Source organism: Lycorma delicatula, chromosome 11 (genome assembly GCF_047948215.1).
Source record: "Lycorma delicatula isolate Av1 chromosome 11, ASM4794821v1, whole genome shotgun sequence".
Taxonomy (NCBI): domain Eukaryota; kingdom Metazoa; phylum Arthropoda; class Insecta; order Hemiptera; family Fulgoridae; genus Lycorma; species Lycorma delicatula.
Window position 1 is genome coordinate 48,551,160 of NC_134465.1, and position 22,475 is coordinate 48,573,634.

Genomic DNA, 22,475 nt, shown 5'->3' on the forward strand with positions numbered 1-22,475 from the left:
TTTTTTTCGCAGTTTGAAATTTTTAATGCTCGAAAGTCACTTAACAGAATTCCCTAACCGTGACGGGGTCCTCACAGATTTTTAAATAAAATCCGATTATTTTTTTTTTTAATTTTGCTATAAATATATTAAACAATAATAATTTTAGTGAATATTTTCTCATTATTAACAAAAACTTCCTGTATCCATACATTTTGAATTTTAAAAAAAGTCGAAAATATAATTTTTTAAATTTGTAATAAATAGAAATTAAAAAAAATTTGGTTATTGTCGTTACCACGACAGTTTCAGTAATAAAAATTGGGAGACCTAAAATATAACATATAAGTGAAATATATATTTAATACAAAATAAAATATATTACAGAACATGTTTTTCTATAAAATAACAACGGTAGCTGCTGGTTCAGCGATCATTTTTTGGACTGCATTAGCCCGCTGTATCTAAAAGAGAATCAAATTCTTTTTATACAAAAAAAAAGGTGCCAACAGCACGCGGTATTCCCAAGCGGTCACCCATCCAAGTACTAACCGCGCCCGACGTTGCTTAACTTCGGTGATCGGACGAGAACCGGTGTGTTCAACGTGGTATGGCCGTTGACGCGTTTACTGATGATCTGCCTAACGTTTCTATAAGTTTATATTATTTTGTAATTTCTTTTTTATTATTTTAATTTAATGAACCTCCATATTTTAGTAAAAAAGTTTTCATTGATTTACACTGCCACTTATTTATTATTAATCATACTACATTTGTTAACTTAAACAATGCAACATAGTAAAATGAGGAAAACTAGTTTATTATTATTATTTCTTACCAATATTATTTACTTATTAATAGTCCCCATCAATATTTTGAAAGTGATTCGCGACCCATCGAGATCTGTGTGAACGTACCGGTAAACGTGTAGTCTTGGTAAAGCGCAGGTCTGACATTAGTTAGTTATTTATTTCACAGTTAATCGAGTGGTAAGAAAAATGAAAATAATCTTGCGCGTAATTCAGCGAAGAGTAAAGAAAAATGCTACAGATTATAATAATTAGTCAAATCAATTGTTTAATTAGAATAAAATGACCACCACCGTAAGCAAGTTATGGAAATTAAACACCGTCAACACTCAATACGTGCGTAATTTGATGGCTTAAGTCAAGTCTTTCCCTATTAAAATACCGCTATTTCTTCAAAGTCGTTAAAAGATGAGGAATTTTTTTAAACGACCTGGTACCTGGTGATAACAAATAATTTTCATTATCATCCGCGTTTGTTCGTCGTGTTTAGAATAAAAATGGACTAGCCGTAGTAAACCCCCCTACTAGAATGTTGACAACAATTACGATCCAAGCGACACCGATGCACAATGGTGTTTTGTTTTCGGATAGGTAAAATTAAATGTACCTATTAACGAATCGTGACTCACCAGGCACGATGGAAAGTCCCAGGCAAATAATTATTTAAATTGATTTGAAATTAGATGGGCCGGTCCCGGCGGTACTGCAATACCGGGTCAACCCGCGACAGAGGTGGAGCAAGCCCCTAGCACTCCGTCATTTTCCAAAAATCAGTTTAATATTCTGGCCCAGCGATGCCGGGCGTATCAGATATTAAGCTGATAAGAACAGATACTACACTTTGATCTTAGCCAAGAGGCCGAGAAGCGATAACGACAGTGACCACCAAACATGGACCCGCCCCGAAATTTTACAAACGGATCATTCGAGAAGTTATCTTATTTTACATATTACTCTCATTACACTTTAATAACAATGATTTCAGGAAATAAGATTATATTAAAAAATATTTAACTAAAAAAATGATCAAATACAACTATATTAGAACACTAAAAAATACCGTTAAAATATATCAATGATTTTAAATAAAGAATATACATCAGCGCTACCTGTACCACCTTTAGAAACTAAAATATTTATCTATATCTTACCACCGGTTATACAAAGTATTACTACTGTTACTCGTAATTCTGATTTTAAAAGTATTATTTCTTCTTAAATAGAAACATCCATCAGAGATCTTATCTTAGTTTATATTATTGCACTTTTAAATTACTACAACAACCTTTTAAAAAATGTATCATTTCATAATGTACTGCGTTAAATCGAAATTAATTTACCAGTATTTTTTTCAAAAATATTAATACTTTACAGGATAATTCAGTTCACAATAGGTATATATTTACGAATTTATTCTTTTCTCAATTGTTAATTCGAGATTAAATTTGACTGCAAATGGATTATGTTTATTATAGTAGTTTCAGGTTGCTGGACTACTCACTTGTTCTTTTATTCTTTATTCCTTAGGATAATTAATTCTACTATGACAACTAAACTAAATCATTGATTTCTATTAGTGATAAAAAAAAACCGCTCTTTACGTTCGCCTAGATGTCTGTACGTGACAGGGATACCTGAGAAACTGGTCGAAAAACAAAGGTGAAGTTTTAAATCCAACTAGTAGTGATGTGTAAAACTACTTCACGAATGAATATCTAAATTTGGGTAAACGTCTAAATCTAACTTGTGAAATTTTAGTAACGGCTCGTCCAGATGGACTGAAATTCTAACTGTAGCTTCTATTGAAATATTAATGAGATTTAAATAAACATAAATTCGGTGATTGGTAGGAATGCACAACGTGAAAGTGGTACGGCCGTTGAGAAGAGGTTCATCTGTCAACAACATGTTTCGTATAAAATCAAATTAAGATCTCCTCTTTTCTTTTTGCGAATTAAATTTATTAAAATTTGAGATTTTTTTATACACTTTATGTATTAAATGAATGTTTCTACAGAAATAATTTCTTAAACTTGTCTGACAAATAATGAATAACTGAACAAAAAAAAAAAAAAAAAAAAAAATGCCAACAGCACGCGGTATTCCCAAGCGGTCACCCATCCAAGTACTAACCGCGCCCGACGTTGCTTAACTTCGGTGATCAGACGAGAACCGGTGTGTTCAACGTGGTATGGCCGTTGACAAGATCGTTAACTGTCCGTCAACAGCTTAATTTTTTCTACGTTATCTATTAATTAAAGTAACAGTCAACCTCTATTTTTCATTTAAAATTTTAAAAAACGACATTTTTTATTTTTCCGGCAGCGGCAGCAGCAGCAGCTACAGTAGAAAAGTATATAGATCAATGAGGAAAAACAAACGGTAATTTTTACCGATTTCTCTGCTAAGGAAAAACTTAAAGAAGTAAAATTAAATAGATTGTAAAGAATCTACGAGAAGGAATGTTCGCCAGTACATAATTTCTATTTTTTTCGAATATACGTGTGCAGCACATAAGTATGTTGGTCTTATAATTCTGTAGTCCGTATACATATTTTCGACAAACTTGTTAGACTGGTATCACCGTCGGGGTGGAACTAATATATTAAATTATTGAAAAAACTGAAAAAAGGATCGGAGTGCAATGGCCGATATAAAACTGTTAAACTTTAGTCGGTCAATTTGAGAAACTATTTTTCTTAATATACTTGACGTATATAATTATCAAGACGGATCCAAATTACTAAAAAAAAATTATTTAATTTTCACTACAACCAAAAAAAAAAGATTTCTGCCCATCCCTCGGCAATAAAAAAAAATTGCGATAATAAAAAATTATTTTTGATTTAAATCGTTATTTTCATATTTATTTATTTTTATTATTATACAGTAAATTTAGCGAATATGTCCAACATTAAATTTCCCGCTGATCCATCATCATAAAGGTTTGAAATTTTCAAAAAGTAGAAAATATTTGTTTCCGAATTTTTGATGCTACTAAAACTAATATTAAAAAATTGAGATATGAATTTAATACCAAAAAAATTTTTTTGAATGAATATCGTTAAAATATATTACAGTAGAGGCTTGTTTTTAATACAACGATGAAAAATAACTGTAGCCGGTTAAGTGAACTTTTTTTGGTTTGTAAAAATATTTTTCAAAAAATAAAGATGCCAACAGCACGCGGTATTCCCAAGCGGTCACCCATCCAAGTACTAACCGCGCCCGACGTTGCTTAACTTCGGTGATCAGACGAGAACCGGTGTGTTCAACGTGGTATGGCCGTTGACAAGATTGCTAACTGTCCGTCAACAACTTAATTTTTTCTACGTTATCTACAAATACAAAAAGCATGATCTGTATTTTTCATTTAAACTTTCGAAAAAGAGGTTATTTTCATTTTACGGCTATATATGCAGATATTATTACTACAACAACAACAACAAAAACGGCAAGTATACAGATCGATCAACACAAAATCTGTCATTTGTTACGATTTCTGTCCTAAAGGAAACTTAAAAAAAAAGCGGTGTGGACACACGACATCCTTGTACGGCTATTAAATTACGAATATACATTTCTTTTTTTTTTAATGAGAAGTACTTAAAAATTTTTTTCACGGATAAATGTTGATTTAATTTTTTTTATTACTTTTATTGAATAATTATTTATTGTAAAACTTTTTTTACAATAAGAGGTTAACAATTATTAAGAAATCAATATGCTTAAATTAAAATTAAAATAAGAAAATGAAATCGTATTCGATCCGATGTGCCTTCCCCTTGTAAGATCGGAATATTTCAATAATAAAAATATCATTTCGCTATAACTCTGGAACCACTGAAAATAAGTACCACCTTATGATAAAACGTTGAAATGCTCTCAATGAAGCTTTATTAGTGGAGTTAAGAAAAAGTAAAAATATTTTTGATTTTTGGCTATTTTCGACATTTTTGGTAAAATCGATTGCAAGCAAAAGGAGAGATTCACAAACGAGATGTTACAAGTCCTATATACCAAATTTCAAACACATACGGCTAATCGTTTTTCCCTTATTCGAGATACATCCGCACGTACGTACAAACGTCAAGCCGAAATTAGTCAAAATATATATTTCCGTTGAAATCTGAAAACCGAAAAACCGCGAAAAATTTCGGTTTTCAGATTTACTTGTACGAAGTACAAACTGTATGTACTTGTACGAAGTAACTTTTACTTCGTACAAGGAAGTAAAATAGCAAAAAAGTGATTTCAATGACTTGTAAAGAATATATGAAAAGAATTATTCAAATGGTGCATAACACAAAAATTCTATTCGAAATTTTGATATGCTGCAGTAAAGCAACTTAAGTTGCGCATGTGAAAATTTGATGAAGATTGGTCTGGGTGAGTCAAGTCGTTCTTTAGTTACGAATTTGAGCGGATGAAGTTAGAAGCAACGTTCGTTATTACATAAATAACATAATTTTACCCGTACGGTTTTTCTGTTGTATGAGAATAGCGAGATCAGTTTTCTTTTTTTCGCAGTTTGAAATTTTTAATGCTCGAAAGTCACTTAACAGAATTCCCTAACCGTGACGGGGTCCTCACAGATTTTTAAATAAAATCCGATTATTTTTTTTTTTAATTTTGCTATAAATATATTAAACAATAATAATTTTAGTGAATATTTTCTCATTATTAACAAAAACTTCCTGTATCCATACATTTTGAATTTTAAAAAAAGTCGAAAATATAATTTTTTAAATTTGTAATAAATAGAAATTAAAAAAAATTTGGTTATTGTCGTTACCACGACAGTTTCAGTAATAAAAATTGGGAGACCTAAAATATAACATATAAGTGAAATATATATTTAATACAAAATAAAATATATTACAGAACATGTTTTTCTATAAAATAACAACGGTAGCTGCTGGTTCAGCGATCATTTTTTGGACTGCATTAGCCCGCTGTATCTAAAAGAGAATCAAATTCTTTTTATACAAAAAAAAAGGTGCCAACAGCACGCGGTATTCCCAAGCGGTCACCCATCCAAGTACTAACCGCGCCCGACGTTGCTTAACTTCGGTGATCGGACGAGAACCGGTGTGTTCAACGTGGTATGGCCGTTGACGCGTTTACTGATGATCTGCCTAACGTTTCTATAAGTTTATATTATTTTGTAATTTCTTTTTTATTATTTTAATTTAATGAACCTCCATATTTTAGTAAAAAAGTTTTCATTGATTTACACTGCCACTTATTTATTATTAATCATACTACATTTGTTAACTTAAACAATGCAACATAGTAAAATGAGGAAAACTAGTTTATTATTATTATTTCTTACCAATATTATTTACTTATTAATAGTCCCCATCAATATTTTGAAAGTGATTCGCGACCCATCGAGATCTGTGTGAACGTACCGGTAAACGTGTAGTCTTGGTAAAGCGCAGGTCTGACATTAGTTAGTTATTTATTTCACAGTTAATCGAGTGGTAAGAAAAATGAAAATAATCTTGCGCGTAATTCAGCGAAGAGTAAAGAAAAATGCTACAGATTATAATAATTAGTCAAATCAATTGTTTAATTAGAATAAAATGACCACCACCGTAAGCAAGTTATGGAAATTAAACACCGTCAACACTCAATACGTGCGTAATTTGATGGCTTAAGTCAAGTCTTTCCCTATTAAAATACCGCTATTTCTTCAAAGTCGTTAAAAGATGAGGAATTTTTTTAAACGACCTGGTACCTGGTGATAACAAATAATTTTCATTATCATCCGCGTTTGTTCGTCGTGTTTAGAATAAAAATGGACTAGCCGTAGTAAACCCCCCTACTAGAATGTTGACAACAATTACGATCCAAGCGACACCGATGCACAATGGTGTTTTGTTTTCGGATAGGTAAAATTAAATGTACCTATTAACGAATCGTGACTCACCAGGCACGATGGAAAGTCCCAGGCAAATAATTATTTAAATTGATTTGAAATTAGATGGGCCGGTCCCGGCGGTACTGCAATACCGGGTCAACCCGCGACAGAGGTGGAGCAAGCCCCTAGCACTCCGTCATTTTCCAAAAATCAGTTTAATATTCTGGCCCAGCGATGCCGGGCGTATCATTCTTTTTGCGAATTAAATTTATTAAAATTTGAGATTTTTTTATACACTTTATGTATTAAATGAATGTTTATACAGAAATAATTTCTTAAACTTGTCTGACAAATTACGGAATAACTGAACAAAAAAAAATGCCAACAGCACGCGGTATTCCCAAGCGGTCACCCATCCAAGTACTAACCGCGCCCGACGTTGCTTAACTTCGGTGATCAGACGAGAACCGGTGTGTTCAACGTGGTATGGCCGTTGACAAGATCGTTAACTGTCCGTCAACAGCTTAATTTTTTCTACGTTATCTATTAATTAAAGTAACAGTCAACCTCTATTTTTCATTTAAAATTAAAAAAAAAAACATTTTTTAATTTTTCGGCAGCGGCAGCAGCAGCTACAGTAGAAAAGTATATAGATCAATGAGGAAAAACAAACGGTAATTTTTACCGATTTCTCTGCTAAGGAAAAACTTAAAAAAAAAAAAGTAAAATTAAATAGATTGTAAAGAATCTACGAGAAGGAATGTTCGCCAGTCCATAATTTCTATTTTTTTTTTTTTCGAATATACGTGTGCAGCACATAAGTATGTTGGTCTTATAATTCTGTAGTCCGTATACATATTTTCGACAAACTTGTTAGACTGGTATCACCGTCGGGGTGAAACTAATATATTAAATTATTGAAATAACTGAAAAAAGGATCGGAGTGCAATGGCCGATATAAAACTGTTAAACTTTACTCGGTCAATTTGAGAAACTATTTTTCTTAATATACTTGACGTATATAATTATCAAGACGGATCCAAATTACTAAAAAAAAATTATTTAATTTTCACTACAACCAAAAAAAGAAGATTTTTGCCCATCCCTCGGCAATAAAAAAAAATTGCGATAATAAAAAATTATTTTTGATTTAAATCGTTTATTTTCATATTTATTTATTTTTATTATTATACAGTAAATTTAGCGAATATGTCCAACATTAAATTTCCCGCTGATCCATCATAAAGGTTTGAAATTTTCAAAAAGTAGAAAATATTTTTTTTCGAATTTGTGATACTACTAAAACTAATATTAAAAAATTTAATTAGTTTATCATCTTAGCTTCACTAATAACTAAAGAACATTAAAAAAAGTGAGATATGAATTTAATACAAAAAAAATTTTTTTGAATGAAAATCGTTAAAATATATTACAGTAGAGGCTTGTTTTTAATACAACGATGAAAAATAACTGTAGCCGGTTAAGTGAACTTTTTTGGTTTGTAAAAATATTTTTCAAAAAATAAAGATGCCAACAGCACGCGGTATTCCCAAGCGGTCACCCATCCAAGTACTAACCGCGCCCGACGTTGCTTAACTTCGGTGATCAGACGAGAACCGGTGTGTTCAACGTGGTATGGCCGTTGACAAGATTGCTAACTGTCCGTCAACAACTTAATTTTTTCTACGTTATCTACAAATACAAAAAGCATGATCTGTATTTTTCATTTAAACTTTCGAAAAAGAGGTTATTTTCATTTTACGGCTATATATGCAGATATTATTACAACAACAAAAACGGCAAGTATACAGATCGATCAACACAAAACTGTCATTTGTTACGATTTCTGTCCTAAAGGAAACTTAAAAAAAAAGCGGTGTGGACACGCGACATCCTTGTACGGCTATTAAATTACGTATATACTTTTCTTTTTTTTTTAATGAGAAGTACTTAAAATTTTTTTTCTCGGATAAATGTTGATTTAATTTTTTTTATTACTTTTATTGAATAATTATTTATTGTAAAGAGGTTAACAATTATTAAGAAATCAATATGCTTATATTAAAATTAAAATAAGAAAATGAAATCGTATTCGATCCGATGTCCCTTCCCCTTGTAAGATCGGAATATTTCAATAATAAAAATATCATTTCGCTATAACTCTGGAACCAATGAATATAAGTACCACCTTATGATAAATCGTTGAAATGCTCTCAATGAAGCTTTATTAGTGGAGTTAAGAAAAGGTAAAAATATTTTTGATTTTTGGCTATTTTCGACATTTTTGGTAAAATCGATTGCAAGCAAAAGGAGAGATTCACAACGAGATGTTACAAGTCCTATATACCAAATTTCAAACACATACGGCTAATCGTTTTTCCCTTATTCGAGATACATCCGCACGTACGTACAAACGTCAAGCCGAATATTAGTCAAAATATATATTTCCGTTGAAATCTGAAAACCGAAAAACCGCGAAAAATTTCGGTTTTCAGATTTACTTGTACGAAGTACAAACTGTACTTACTTGTAGTAGGAAGTAAAATAGCAAAAAAGTGATTTCAATGACTTGTAAAGAATTATTCAAATGGTGCATAACACAAAAATTCTATTCGAAATTTTGATATGCTGCAGTAAAGCATCTTAAGTTGCGCATGTGACAATTTGATGAAGATTGGTCTAGGTGAGTCAAGTCGTTCTTTAGTTACGAATTTGAGCGGATGAAGTTAGAAGCAACGTTCGTTATTACATAAATAACATAATTTTAACCGTACGGCTTTTCTGTTGTATGAGAACAGCGAGATCCGTTTTCTTTTTTTGCAGTTTGAAATTTTTAATGCTCGAAAGTCACTTAACAGAATTCCCTAACCCTGACGGGGTTCTCACAGATGTTTAAATAAAATGCGATTATTTTTTTTTTTTAATTTTGCTATAAATATATTAAACAATAATAATTTTAGTGAATATTTTCTCATTATTAATAAAACTTCCTGTATCCATACATTTTGAAATTTAAAAAAAGTCGAATATATAATTTTTTTTAAATTTGTAATAAATAGAAATTAAAAAAAATTTGGTTATTGTCGTTACCACGACAGTTTCAGTAATAAAAATTGGGAGACCTAAAATATAACATATAAGTGAAATATATTTAAAACAAAATAAAATAGATTACAGAACATGTTTTTCTATAAAATAACAACGGTAGCTGCTGGTTCAGCGATCATTTTTTGGACTGCATTAGCCTGCTGTATCTAAAAGGGAATCAAATTCTTTTTATACAAAAAAAAGGTGCCAACAGCACGCGGTATTCCCAAGCGGTCACCCATCCAAGTACTAACCGCGCCCGACGTTGCTTAACTTCGGTGATCGGACGAGAACCGGTGTGTTCAACGTGGTATGGCCGTTGACGCGTTTACTGATGATCTGCCTAACGTTTCTATAAGTTTATATTATTTTGTAATTTCTTTTTTATTATTTTAATTTAATGAACCTCCATATTTTAGTAAAAAAGTTTTCATTGATTTACATTGCCACTTATCATTAATCATACTACATTTGTTAACTTAAACAATGCAACATAGTAAAATGAGGAAACCTAGTTATTATTATTTCTTACCAATATTATTTACTTATTAATAGTCCCCATCAATATTTTGAAAGTGATTCGCGACCCATCGAGATCTGTGTGAACGTACCGGTAAACGTGTAAGTCTTGGTAAAGCGCAGGTCTGACATTAGTTAGTTATTTATTTCACAGTTAATCGAGTGGTAAGAAAAATGAAAATAATCTTGTGCGTAATTCAGCGAAGGGTAAAGAAAAATGCTACAGATTATAATAATTAGTCAAATCAATTGTTTAATGAGGAATAAAATGACCACCACCGTAAGCAAGTTATGGAAATTAAACACCGTCAACACTCAATACGTGCGTAATTTGATGGCTTAAGTCTTTCCTATTAAAACACCGTTATTTCTTCAAAGTCTAAAAGATGAGGAATTTTTTTAAACGACCTGGTACCTGGTGATAAAAAATAATTTTCATTATCATCCGCGTTTGTTCGTCGTGTTCAGAGTAAAAATGGACCAGCCGTAACCCCACTACTAGAATGTTGACAACAATTACAATCCAAGCGACACCGATGCACAACGGTGTTTTGTTTTCGGATAGGTAAAATTAAATGCACCTATTAACGAATCGTGACTCACCAGGCACGATAGAAAGTCCCAGGCAAATAATTATTTAAATTGATTTGAAATTAGATGGGCCGGTCCCGGCGGTACTGCAATACCGGGTCAACCCGCGACAGAGGTGGAGCAAGCCCCTAGCACTCCGTCATTTTCCAAAAATCAGTTTAATATTCTGGCCCAGCGATGCCGGGCGTATCAGATATTAAGCTGATAAGAACAGATACTACACTTTGATCTTAGCCAAGAGGCCGAGAAGCGATAACGACACTGACCACCAAACATGGACCCGCCCCGAAATTTTACAAACGGATCATTCGAGAAGTTACCTTATTTTACATATTACTCTCATTACACTTTAATAACAATGATTTCAGGAAATAAGATTATATTAAAAAATATTTAACTAAAAAAATGATTCAAATACAATTATATTAGAACACTAAAAAATACTGTTAAAATATATCAATGATTTTAAATAAAGAATATACATCAGCGCTACCTGTACCACCTTTAGAAACTAAAATATTTATCAATATCTTACCACCGGTTATACAAAGTATTACTACTGTTACTCGTAATTCTGATTTTAAAAGTATTATTTCTTCTTAAATAGAAACATCCATCAGAGATCTTATCTTAGTTTATATTATTACACTTTTAAATTACTACAACAACCTTTTAAAAAATGTATCATTTCATAATGTACTGCGTTAAATCGAAATTAATTTACCAGTATTTTTTTCAAAAATATTAATACTTTACAGGATAATTCAATTCACAATAGGTATATATTTACGAATTTATTCTTTTCTCAATTGTTAATTCGAGATTAAATTTGACTGCAAATGGATTATGTTTATTATAGTAGTTTCAGGTTGCTGGACTACTCACTTGTTCTTTTATTCTTTATTCCTTAGGATAATTAATTCTACTATGACAACTAAACTAAATCATTGCTTTCTATTAGTGATAAAAAATAAACCGCTCTTTACGTTCGCCTAGATGTCTGTACGTGACAGGGGTGAAGTTTTAAATCCAACTAGTAGTGGTGTGTAAAACTACTTCACGAATGAATATCAAAATTTGGGTAAAGGTCTAAATCTAACTTGTGAAATTTTAGTAACGGCTCGTCCAGATGGACTGGAATTCTAACTGTAGCTTCTATTGAAATATTAATGAGATTTAAATAAACATAAACTCGGTGATTGGTAGGAATGCACAACGTGAAAGTGGTACGGCCGTTGAGAAGAGGTTCATCTGTCAACAACATGTTTCGTATAAAATCAAATTAAGATCTCCTCTTTTCTTTTTGCGAATTAGATTTATTAAAATTTGAGATTTTTTTATACACTTTATGTATTAAATGAATGTTTCTACAGAAATAATTTCTTAAACTTGTCTGACAAATTATGGAATAACTGAACAAAAAAAAAATGCCAACAGCACGCGGTATTCCCAAGCGGTCACCCATCCAAGTACTAACCGCGCCCGACGTTGCTTAACTTCGGTGATCAGACGAGAACCGGTGTGTTCAACGTGGTATGGCCGTTGACAAGATCGTTAACTGTCCGTCAACAGCTTAATTTTTTCTACGTTATCTATTAGTAACAGTCAACCTCTATTTTTCATTTAAAATTTTAAAAAACGACATTTTTTTAACTTTTCGGCAGCGGCAGCAGCAGCTACAGTAGAAAAGTATATTGATCAATGAGGAAAAACAAACGGTAATTTTTACCGATTTCTCTGCTAAGGAAAAACTTAAAAAAGTAAAATTAAATAGATTGTAAAGAATCTACGAGAAGGAATGTTCGCCAGTCCATAATTTCTATTTTTTTTTTCGAATATACGTGTGCAGCACATAAGTATGTTGGTCTTATAATTCTGTAGTCCGTATACATATTTTCGACAAACTTGTTAGACTGGTATCACCGTCGGGGTGGAACTAATATATTAAATTATTGAAATAACTGAAAAAAGGATCGGAGTGCAATGGCCGATATAAAACTGTTAAACTTTACTCGGTCAATTTGAGAAACTATTTTTCTTAATATACTTGACGTATATAATTATCAAGACGGATCCAAATTACTAAAAAAAAATTATTTAATTTTCACTACAACCAAAAAAAGAAGATTTTTGCCCATCCCTCGGCAATAAAAAAAAATTGCGATAATAAAAAATTATTTTTGATTTAAATCGTTTATTTTCATATTTATTTATTTTTATTATTATACAGTAAATTTAGCGAATATGTCCAACATTAAATTTCCCGCTGATCCATCATAAAGGTTTGAAATTTTCAAAAAGTAGAAAATATTTTTTTCCGAATTTGTGATACTACTAAAACTAATATTAAAAAATTTAATTAGTTTTTCTTTTATCATCTTAGCTTCACTAATAACTAAAGAACATTAAAAAAAGTGAGATATGAATTTAATACAAAAAAAATTTTTTTGAATGAAAATCGTTAAAATATATTACAGTAGAGGCTTGTTTTTAATACAACGATGAAAAATAACTGTAGCCGGTTAAGTGAACTTTTTTGGTTTGTAAAAATATTTTTCAAAAAATAAAGATGCCAACAGCACGCGGTATTCCCAAGCGGTCACCCATCCAAGTACTAACCGCGCCCGACGTTGCTTAACTTCGGTGATCAGACGAGAACCGGTGTGTTCAACGTGGTATGGCCGTTGACAAGATTGCTAACTGTCCGTCAACAACTTAATTTTTTCTACGTTATCTACAAATACAAAAAGCATGATCTGTATTTTTCATTTAAACTTTCGAAAAAGAGGTTATTTTCATTTTACGGCTATATATGCAGATATTATTACAACAACAAAAACGGCAAGTATACAGATCGATCAACACAAAATCTGTCATTTGTTACGATTTCTGTCCTAAAGGAAACTTAAAAAAAAAGCGGTGTGGACACGCGACATCCTTGTACGGCTATTAAATTACGTATATACTTTTCTTTTTTTTTAATGAGAAATACTTAAAATTTTTTTTCTCGGATAAATGTTGATTTAATTTTTTTTATTACTTTTATTGAATAATTATTTATTGTAAAGAGGTTAACAATTATTAAGAAATCAATATGCTTATATTAAAATTAAAATAAGAAAATGAAATCGTATTCGATCCGATGTCCCTTCCCCTTGTAAGATCGGAATATTTCAATAATAAAAATATCATTTCGCTATAACTCTGGAACCAATGAATATAAGTACCACCTTATGATAAATCGTTGAAATGCTCTCAATGAAGCTTTATTAGTGGAGTTAAGAAAAGGTAAAAATATTTTTGATTTTTGGCTATTTTCGACATTTTTGGTAAAATCGATTGCAAGCAAAAGGAGAGATTCACAACGAGATGTTACAAGTCCTATATACCAAATTTCAAACACATACGGCTAATCGTTTTTCCCTTATTCGAGATACATCCGCACGTACGTACAAACGTCAAGCCGAATATTAGTCAAAATATATATTTCCGTTGAAATCTGAAAACCGAAAAACCGCGAAAAATTTCGGTTTTCAGATTTACTTGTACGAAGTACAAACTGTACTTACTTGTAGTAGGAAGTAAAATAGCAAAAAAGTGATTTCAATGACTTGTAAAGAATTATTCAAATGGTGCATAACACAAAAATTCTATTCGAAATTTTGATATGCTGCAGTAAAGCATCTTAAGTTGCGCATGTGACAATTTGATGAAGATTGGTCTAGGTGAGTCAAGTCGTTCTTTAGTTACGAATTTGAGCGGATGAAGTTAGAAGCAACGTTCGTTATTACATAAATAACATAATTTTAACCGTACGGCTTTTCTGTTGTATGAGAACAGCGAGATCCGTTTTCTTTTTTTGCAGTTTGAAATTTTTAATGCTCGAAAGTCACTTAACAGAATTCCCTAACCCTGACGGGGTTCTCACAGATGTTTAAATAAAATGCGATTATTTTTTTTTTTTAATTTTGCTATAAATATATTAAACAATAATAATTTTAGTGAATATTTTCTCATTATTAATAAAACTTCCTGTATCCATACATTTTGAAATTTAAAAAAAGTCGAATATATAATTTTTTTTTAAATTTGTAATAAATAGAAATTAAAAAAAATTTGGTTATTGTCGTTACCACGACAGTTTCAGTAATAAAAATTGGGAGACCTAAAATATAACATATAAGTGAAATATATTTAAAACAAAATAAAATAGATTACAGAACATGTTTTTCTATAAAATAACAACGGTAGCTGCTGGTTCAGCGATCATTTTTTGGACTGCATTAGCCTGCTGTATCTAAAAGAGAATCAAATTCTTTTTATACAAAAAAAAGGTGCCAACAGCACGCGGTATTCCCAAGCGGTCACCCATCCAAGTACTAACCGCGCCCGACGTTGCTTAACTTCGGTGATCGGACGAGAACCGGTGTGTTCAACGTGATATGGCCGTTGACGCGTTTACTGATGATCTGCCTAACGTTTCTATAAGTTTATATTTTTTTGTAATTTCTTTTTTATTATTTTAATTTAATGAACCTCCATATTTTAGTAAAAAAGTTTTCATTGATTTACACTGCCACTTATTATTTAATCATACTACATTTCTTAACTTAAACAATGCAACATAGTAAAATGAGGAAAACTAGTTTTATTATTATTTCTTACCAATATTATTTACTTATTAATAGTCCCCATCAATATTTTGAAAGTGATTCGCGACCCATCGAGATCTGTGTGAACGTACTGGTAAACGTGTAGTCTTGGTAAAGCGCAGGTCTGACATTAAGTTAGTTATTTATTTCACAGTTAATCGAGTGGTAAGAAAAATGAAAATAATCTTGCGCGTAATTCAGCGAAGGGTAAAGAAAAATGCTACAGATTATAATTAATCAAATCAATTGTTTATGAGAATAAAATGACCACCACCGTAAGCAAGTTATGGAAATTAAACACCGTCAACACTTAATACGTGCGTAATTTGATGGCTTAACTCTTTCCTATTAAAACACCGCTATTTCTTCAAAGTCGTTAAAAGATGAGGAATTTTTTTAAACGACCTGGTACCTGGTGATATCAAATAGTTTTCATTATCATCCGCGTTTGTTCGTCGTGTTTAGAATAAAAATGGACCAGCCGTAACCACCCTACTAGAATGTTGACAACAATTACAATCCAAGCGACACCGATGCACAACGGTGTTTTGTTTTCGGATAGGTAAAATTAAATGTACCTATAACGAATCGTGACTCACCAGGCACGATAGAAACACTTAACACGTGCGTAATTTGATGGCTTAACTCTTTCCTATTAAAACACCGCTATTTCTTCAAAGTCGTTAAAAGATGAGGAATTTTTTTAAACGACCTGGTACCTGGTGATATCAAATAGTTTTCATTATCATCCGCGTTTGTTCGTCGTGTTTAGAATAAAAATGGACCAGCCGTAACCACCCTACTAGAATGTTGACAACAATTACAATCCAAGCGACACCGATGCACAACGGTGTTTTGTTTTCGGATAGGTAAAATTAAATGTACCTATAACGAATCGTGACTCACCAGGCACGATAGAAAGTCCCAGGCAAATAATTATTTAAATTGATTTGAAATTAGATGGGCCGGTCCCGGCGGTACTGCAATACCGGGTCAACCCGCGACAGAGGTGGAGCAAGCCCCTAGCACTCCGTCATTTTCCAAAAATCAGTTTAATATTCTGGCCCAGCGATGCCGGGCGTATCAGATATTAAGCTGATAAGAACAGATACTACACTTTGATCTTAGCCAAGAGGCCGAGAAGCGATAACGACACTGACCACCAAACATGGACCCGCCCCGAAATTTTACAAACGGATCATTCGAGAAGTTACCTTATTTTACATATTACTCTCATTACACTTTAATAACAATGATTTCAGGAAATAAGATTATATTAAAAAATATTTAACTAAAAAAATGATTCAAATACAATTATATTAGAACACTAAAAAATACCGTTAAAATATATCAATGATTTTAAATAAAGAATATACATCAGCGCTACCTGTACCACCTTTAGAAACTAAAATATTTATCAATATCTTACCACCGGTTATACAAAGTATTACTACTGTTACTCGTAATTCTGATTTTAAAAGTATTATTTCTTCTTAAATAGAAACATCCATCAGAGATCTTATCTTAGTTTATATTATTACACTTTTAAATTACTACAACAACCTTTTAAAAAATGTATCATTTCATAATGTACTGCGTTAAATCGAAATTAATTTACCAGTATTTTTTTCAAAAATATTAATACTTTACAGGATAATTCAATTCACAATAGGTATATATTTACGAATTTATTCTTTTCTCAATTGTTAATTCGAGATTAAATTTGACTGCAAATGGATTATGTTTATTATAGTAGTTTCAGGTTGCTGGACTACTCACTTGTTCTTTTATTCTTTATTCCTTAGGATAATTAATTCTACTATGACAACTAAACTAAATCATTGCTTTCTATTAGTGATAAAAAATAAACCGCTCTTTACGTTCGCCTAGATGTCTGTACGTGACAGGGGTGAAGTTTTAAATCCAACTAGTAGTGGTGTGTAAAACTACTTCACGAATGAATATCAAAATTTGGGTAAAGGTCTAAATCTAACTTGTGAAATTTTAGTAACGGCTCGTCCAGATGGACTGGAATTCTAACTGTAGCTTCTATTGAAATATTAATGAGATTTAAATAAACATAAATTCGGTGATTGGTAGGAATGCACAACGTGAAAGTGGTACGGCCGTTGAGAAGAGGTTCATCTGTCAACAACATGTTTCGTATAAAATCAAATTAAGATCTCCTCTTTTCTTTTTGCGAATTAGATTTATTAAAATTTGAGATTTTTTTATACACTTTATGTATTAAATGAATGTTTCTGCAGAAATAATTTCTTAAACTTGTCTGACAAATAATGAATAACCGAACAAAAAAAAAAAAAAAAAAAAATGCCAACAGCACGCGGTATTCCCAAGCGGTCACCCATCCAAGTACTAACCGCGCCCGACGTTGCTTAACTTCGGTGATCAGACGAAAACCGGTGTGTTCAACGTGGTATGGCCGTTGACAAGATCGTTAACTGTCCGTCAACAGCTTAATTTTTTCTACGTTATCTATTAATTAAAGTAACAGTCAACCTCTATTTTTCATTTAAAATTTTAAAAAACGACATTTTTTAATTTTTCGGCAGCGGCAGCAGCAGCTACAGTAGAAAAGTATATAGATCAATGAGGAAAAACAAACGGTAATTTTTACCGATTTCTCTGCTAAGGAAAAACTTAAAAAAGTAAAATTAAATAGATTGTAAAGAATCTACGAGAAGGAATGTTCGCCAGTCCATAATTTCTATTTTTTTTTTTCGAATATACGTGTGCAGCACATAAGTATGTTGGTCTTATAATTCTGTAGTCCGTATACATATTTTCGACAAACTTGTTAGACTGGTATCACCGTCGGGGTGGAACTAATATATTAAATTATTGAAATAACTGAAAAAAGGATCGGAGTGCAATGGCCGATATAAAACTGTTAAACTTTACTCGGTCAATTTGAGAAACTATTTTTCTTAATATACTTGACGTATATAATTATCAAGACGGATCCAAATTACTAAAAAAAAATTATTTAATTTTCACTACAACCTAAAAAAGAAGATTTTTGCCCATCCCTCGGCAATAAAAAAAAATTGCGATAATAAAAAATTATTTTTGATTTAAATCGTTTATTTTCATATTTATTTATTTTTATTATTATACAGTAAATTTAGCGAATATGTCCAACATTAAATTTCCCACTGATCCATCACAAAGGTTTGAAATTTTCAAAAAGTAGAAAATATTTTTTTCCGAATTTGTGATGCTACTAAAACTAATATTAAAAAATTTAATTAGTTTTTCTTTTACATTCTTAGCTTCACTAATAACTAAAGAACATTAAAAAAAGTGAGATATGAATTTAATACCAAAAAAATTTTTTTGAATGAAAATCGTTAAAATATATTACAGTAGAGGCTTGTTTTTAATACAACGATGAAAAATAACTGTAGCCGGTTAAGTGAACTTTTTTGGTTTGTAAAAATATTTTTCAAAAAATAAAGATGCCAACAGCACGCGTTATTCCCAAGCGGTCACCCATCCAAGTACTAACCGCGCCCGACGTTGCTTAACTTCGGTGATCAGACGAGAACCGGTGTGTTCAACGTGGTATGGCCGTTGACAAGATTGTTAACTGTCCGTCAACAACTTAATTTTTTCTACGTTATCTACAAATACAAAAAGCATGATCTGTATTTTTCATTTAAATTTTCCCCATCACAATGATCCGCGGTTGATTAGCGCTCCGCGAAAATATATAGGTATCTGATTGCCTCCCTTCATATTCTTATGCTACCGTCTTGTGAAAAAAAATTCAAAAAATTACAGTATTTTAAAGAGATTTAACAGATTCTGACAAAAAGAAAAACCGTTACGATTGGATAATTTTTTTGCCTGTAACAACAAAAAAATTTAAACAGCACAGAAATTTTGATAATTTAATTGCAGGATTTTTTTGCGCATTTCTACCGCGTTTATTATTAGCGAAATTTTTTTTTATCTTTATGAAACATAGTTTGCTGATTTTAAAAATAATACTTTCAGGCAAATCGGTTTAAAATTGGGCAAATATGATGAAAAACCTGTCATAAATCACATATGTTAGTATAAGTGAAAGTAGAATCAGAAAACTACGTTTTATAAAAATTACCACCACTTAAAAGGCTATTCATATTGACAAAAAAACAATTTTTACTGTTATTCATACTACTATTATTGTATGCCATGTGTATGTATTTTATGCCATGTTACTGTTATTTTACTGTACCGTTATTGATTACGAATCGTTATGTGTTTCATATTTACCGACATCTTTATTCAGAAATGATATTTTAGACTTGTAGTATAAGTGATATATTTATGACTACAACAACCTTTTTTTTTGTTTGTGCCGTATAACATAACTTATTATGTGTTTCAATACATCGATATGTTGTTAATACAATAAGCTATTTTTGTAAATAATAAATAAATCAGTTACCCTCATAGCAATCATAATACACAAGTTTCACACACACACACACACACACACACAACCACATTTCTGAGAAAAAAATGGTCATACTCTCTTTCTAGTCTAAATAAAAACATTTTATATAGTATAAACCTCGTTCAAATTGTGTAATAAAACTGATTCCTTTGTGAATATAAAACAAAATAACAGACTTAGATACCATATAAAATGATTTTGTAACAGCATTTTAAAACTGACGTCATACATAGCCAGTTTAATGGCTACATGATCAGAAAAGGTTAAACTTTCAAAAAAGATTATTTTAATTTTACGGCTACAGCCATAAATGCAAAAAAACATCAACAATGAAAAGTATATATATCGGTGAGAAAAAACCTTTCCTTTTTTAAATTTTTGTCCTAAGGAATCTTAAAAAAAATCCTATATGGACACCACATGACTTATTTGTAAACCTATTAAATTACATAAAATTATATTTCAAGAATAATTGATTTAATTTTATTTGTTATTATTGAATAATTATTTATTGTATAACTTTTTTTACAATCAGTGGTTAATAATTAATAAATCAATATATTGACTTTATTTTGGACATTCGGTTCAATCGATTGCAATAAAAACTGAGGTGCACAAGAAAATGTGACAACATTCCAAAATATCAACATATATTTTATTCCGCTATAACTCTGGAACCGATGAAAATATGTACCGCTTATGATATATTGTTGAAAAGCTCTAAATGAGGGCTTATATGTGCAGTTAAGAAAAAGTAAAAAAATCCAGTTTTTGATTTTGGACTTTTTTCGTCAAGTCGATTGCAAAATGGTATGTGCACATCTAATAATTTTTGAGTTATGCGAGATACATACGTACATACTTCACGCAGAACTAGTCATTACGGATTCAGGAATGGTCAAAATAAAAAAAACTTTCTTTACTTCGTATAAGGAAGTAAAAATATTGAAATGAAAATCATAGGAAAATGCATTTTTTAATCGCTGTTAATATTTATAAAATTCCTGTACTCTAATATGTGTTTAATGTGAATTTATAAGTCTTATTTACAAAATTTCAACATCCTATTGCTAATTTTGAGTTATGTCAGATACATACGTACGTACATACAGACGTCACGCCGAAACTAGTTAAAATGAATTCAAGGATGATAAAATAGATATTTCCGTTGAAATTTGAAAACCGAAATTTTTCGCCATTACAATATTTCATTTATTTCGTACAAGGAAGTAAAAACTACGTGTTCAATGTGGTTATTGATAAATTCACATTAAGCTAATCTTAGAGTACAGGAATCTTATAAATAATAACAGCAATTAAAAAATGCATGTTCCTATGATTTTCATTTCAATATTTTTACTTCCTTGTACGAAGTAAAGAAAGTATTTTATTGTGACCATTCATGAAACCGTTTTGACTAGTTTCTGCGTGAAGTATGTACGTACGTGCGTATGTATCTCGCATAACTCAAAAATGATTAGCCGTACGATGTTGATATTTTGGACTGTTGTAACATTTAGTTGTGCACCTCCCTTTTTTGATTGCAATTGACTGAATTAAGTGTCCAAAAATAAATCTAAAATTAAAAAAAAAATTGGATTTTGGCTTTCATTTTTTTACCGGCACAAGCTATAGATTTTTTGAAAACCATGCATTGATCTGACGTCGTTTTGTAGTAATGTCCCATCTCGTCAATGTTGTAGATGTTTTCTGGCGCGTACCTTTTCAGTACAGTTTTCCAGATTGTTCCTGCCCAGTTCTTAGCCGAATTAACGTCAGAGTCTTGTTTATCTCCGCGTAGTTTTTCACAGGTTATTCCTGCCGATTTTTCCACCTAGTTAACCACCCATCCATTGCAGTAAACTGCTCACCCATTTTTTTGTGCTAAATAATTTGCTTTTTGCAACAGTATACGATTAATAGGGGCAGGTATTCGTAGAGTTGGCTTGTTTAAACCCAATCAATAAACATCAACTGTTTGATTTTTTACCTCCGCACTTTCTTTTCCAATCGGTAATAGCAATGTTCTCGAACTTAATTCGATTTTTTAGTATACCGCTTAATTTTGATTGCGGAATTTAATTGCGGCTCCTCTATGGATTTTCATTTTTAAATTCAATTCGTCGTATTGTTTTAAAATTTTAACTTTATCTGCTAAACTTAAATAGGTTCTTTTCTTATGACCGGAAATTTTAATGCATAAAACAGTAAAACAAAACAATACGTAAATACAGTATACGGCCGCGGTATATGTTGCAATGGACGTGACCAGATCGCTGAACTCTAACCCACCGGGTTGGTCTAGTGGTTAACGCGTCTTCCCAAATCAGCTGATTTGGAAGTCGAGAGTTCCAGCGTTCAAGTCCTAGTAAAGCCAGTTATTTTTACATGGATTTGAATACTAGATCGTGGATACCGGTGTTCTTTGGTGGTTGGGTTTCAATAAACCACACAGGAATCGACAAAAGAAAAAAATATATATATAATATATCTTTTTTAGCGTATTT

The 22,475-nt window shown here is 31.3% G+C and overlaps 1 protein-coding gene, 15 non-coding genes and 1 pseudogene across 16 annotated transcripts in view; all 17 read right to left on the reverse strand.

Annotated features, from left to right (window-relative positions):
• Positions 1-22,475, reverse strand: part of LOC142332237 (uncharacterized) — a 59,056-nt gene that overhangs the window by 22,372 nt on the left and 14,209 nt on the right. The gene's annotated exons all lie outside the window — the stretch shown is intronic.
• Positions 483-601, reverse strand: LOC142332678 (5S ribosomal RNA). The gene has a single exon (XR_012758389.1). It is a non-coding gene; the product is annotated as a 5S ribosomal RNA (ribosomal RNA).
• Positions 1,467-1,659, reverse strand: LOC142332683 (U2 spliceosomal RNA). The gene has a single exon (XR_012758393.1). It is a non-coding gene; the product is annotated as a U2 spliceosomal RNA (small nuclear RNA).
• LOC142332657 (5S ribosomal RNA) lies at positions 2,873-2,991 on the reverse strand. Its single transcript, XR_012758370.1, has one exon. It is a non-coding gene; the product is annotated as a 5S ribosomal RNA (ribosomal RNA).
• Positions 3,963-4,081, reverse strand: LOC142332658 (5S ribosomal RNA). The gene has a single exon (XR_012758371.1). It is a non-coding gene; the product is annotated as a 5S ribosomal RNA (ribosomal RNA).
• On the reverse strand, positions 5,789-5,907 carry LOC142332690 (5S ribosomal RNA). The gene has a single exon (XR_012758399.1). It is a non-coding gene; the product is annotated as a 5S ribosomal RNA (ribosomal RNA).
• Positions 6,773-6,985, reverse strand: LOC142332689 (U2 spliceosomal RNA; annotated as a pseudogene).
• LOC142332659 (5S ribosomal RNA) lies at positions 7,034-7,152 on the reverse strand. The gene has a single exon (XR_012758372.1). It is a non-coding gene; the product is annotated as a 5S ribosomal RNA (ribosomal RNA).
• Positions 8,183-8,301, reverse strand: LOC142332660 (5S ribosomal RNA). The gene has a single exon (XR_012758373.1). It is a non-coding gene; the product is annotated as a 5S ribosomal RNA (ribosomal RNA).
• LOC142332650 (5S ribosomal RNA) lies at positions 9,947-10,065 on the reverse strand. The gene has a single exon (XR_012758364.1). It is a non-coding gene; the product is annotated as a 5S ribosomal RNA (ribosomal RNA).
• LOC142332684 (U2 spliceosomal RNA) lies at positions 10,913-11,105 on the reverse strand. Its single transcript, XR_012758394.1, has one exon. It is a non-coding gene; the product is annotated as a U2 spliceosomal RNA (small nuclear RNA).
• LOC142332662 (5S ribosomal RNA) lies at positions 12,280-12,398 on the reverse strand. Its single transcript, XR_012758375.1, has one exon. It is a non-coding gene; the product is annotated as a 5S ribosomal RNA (ribosomal RNA).
• On the reverse strand, positions 13,422-13,540 carry LOC142332663 (5S ribosomal RNA). The gene has a single exon (XR_012758376.1). It is a non-coding gene; the product is annotated as a 5S ribosomal RNA (ribosomal RNA).
• LOC142332666 (5S ribosomal RNA) lies at positions 15,187-15,305 on the reverse strand. The gene has a single exon (XR_012758379.1). It is a non-coding gene; the product is annotated as a 5S ribosomal RNA (ribosomal RNA).
• LOC142332685 (U2 spliceosomal RNA) lies at positions 16,459-16,651 on the reverse strand. The gene has a single exon (XR_012758395.1). It is a non-coding gene; the product is annotated as a U2 spliceosomal RNA (small nuclear RNA).
• On the reverse strand, positions 17,836-17,954 carry LOC142332669 (5S ribosomal RNA). The gene has a single exon (XR_012758382.1). It is a non-coding gene; the product is annotated as a 5S ribosomal RNA (ribosomal RNA).
• On the reverse strand, positions 18,984-19,102 carry LOC142332668 (5S ribosomal RNA). Its single transcript, XR_012758381.1, has one exon. It is a non-coding gene; the product is annotated as a 5S ribosomal RNA (ribosomal RNA).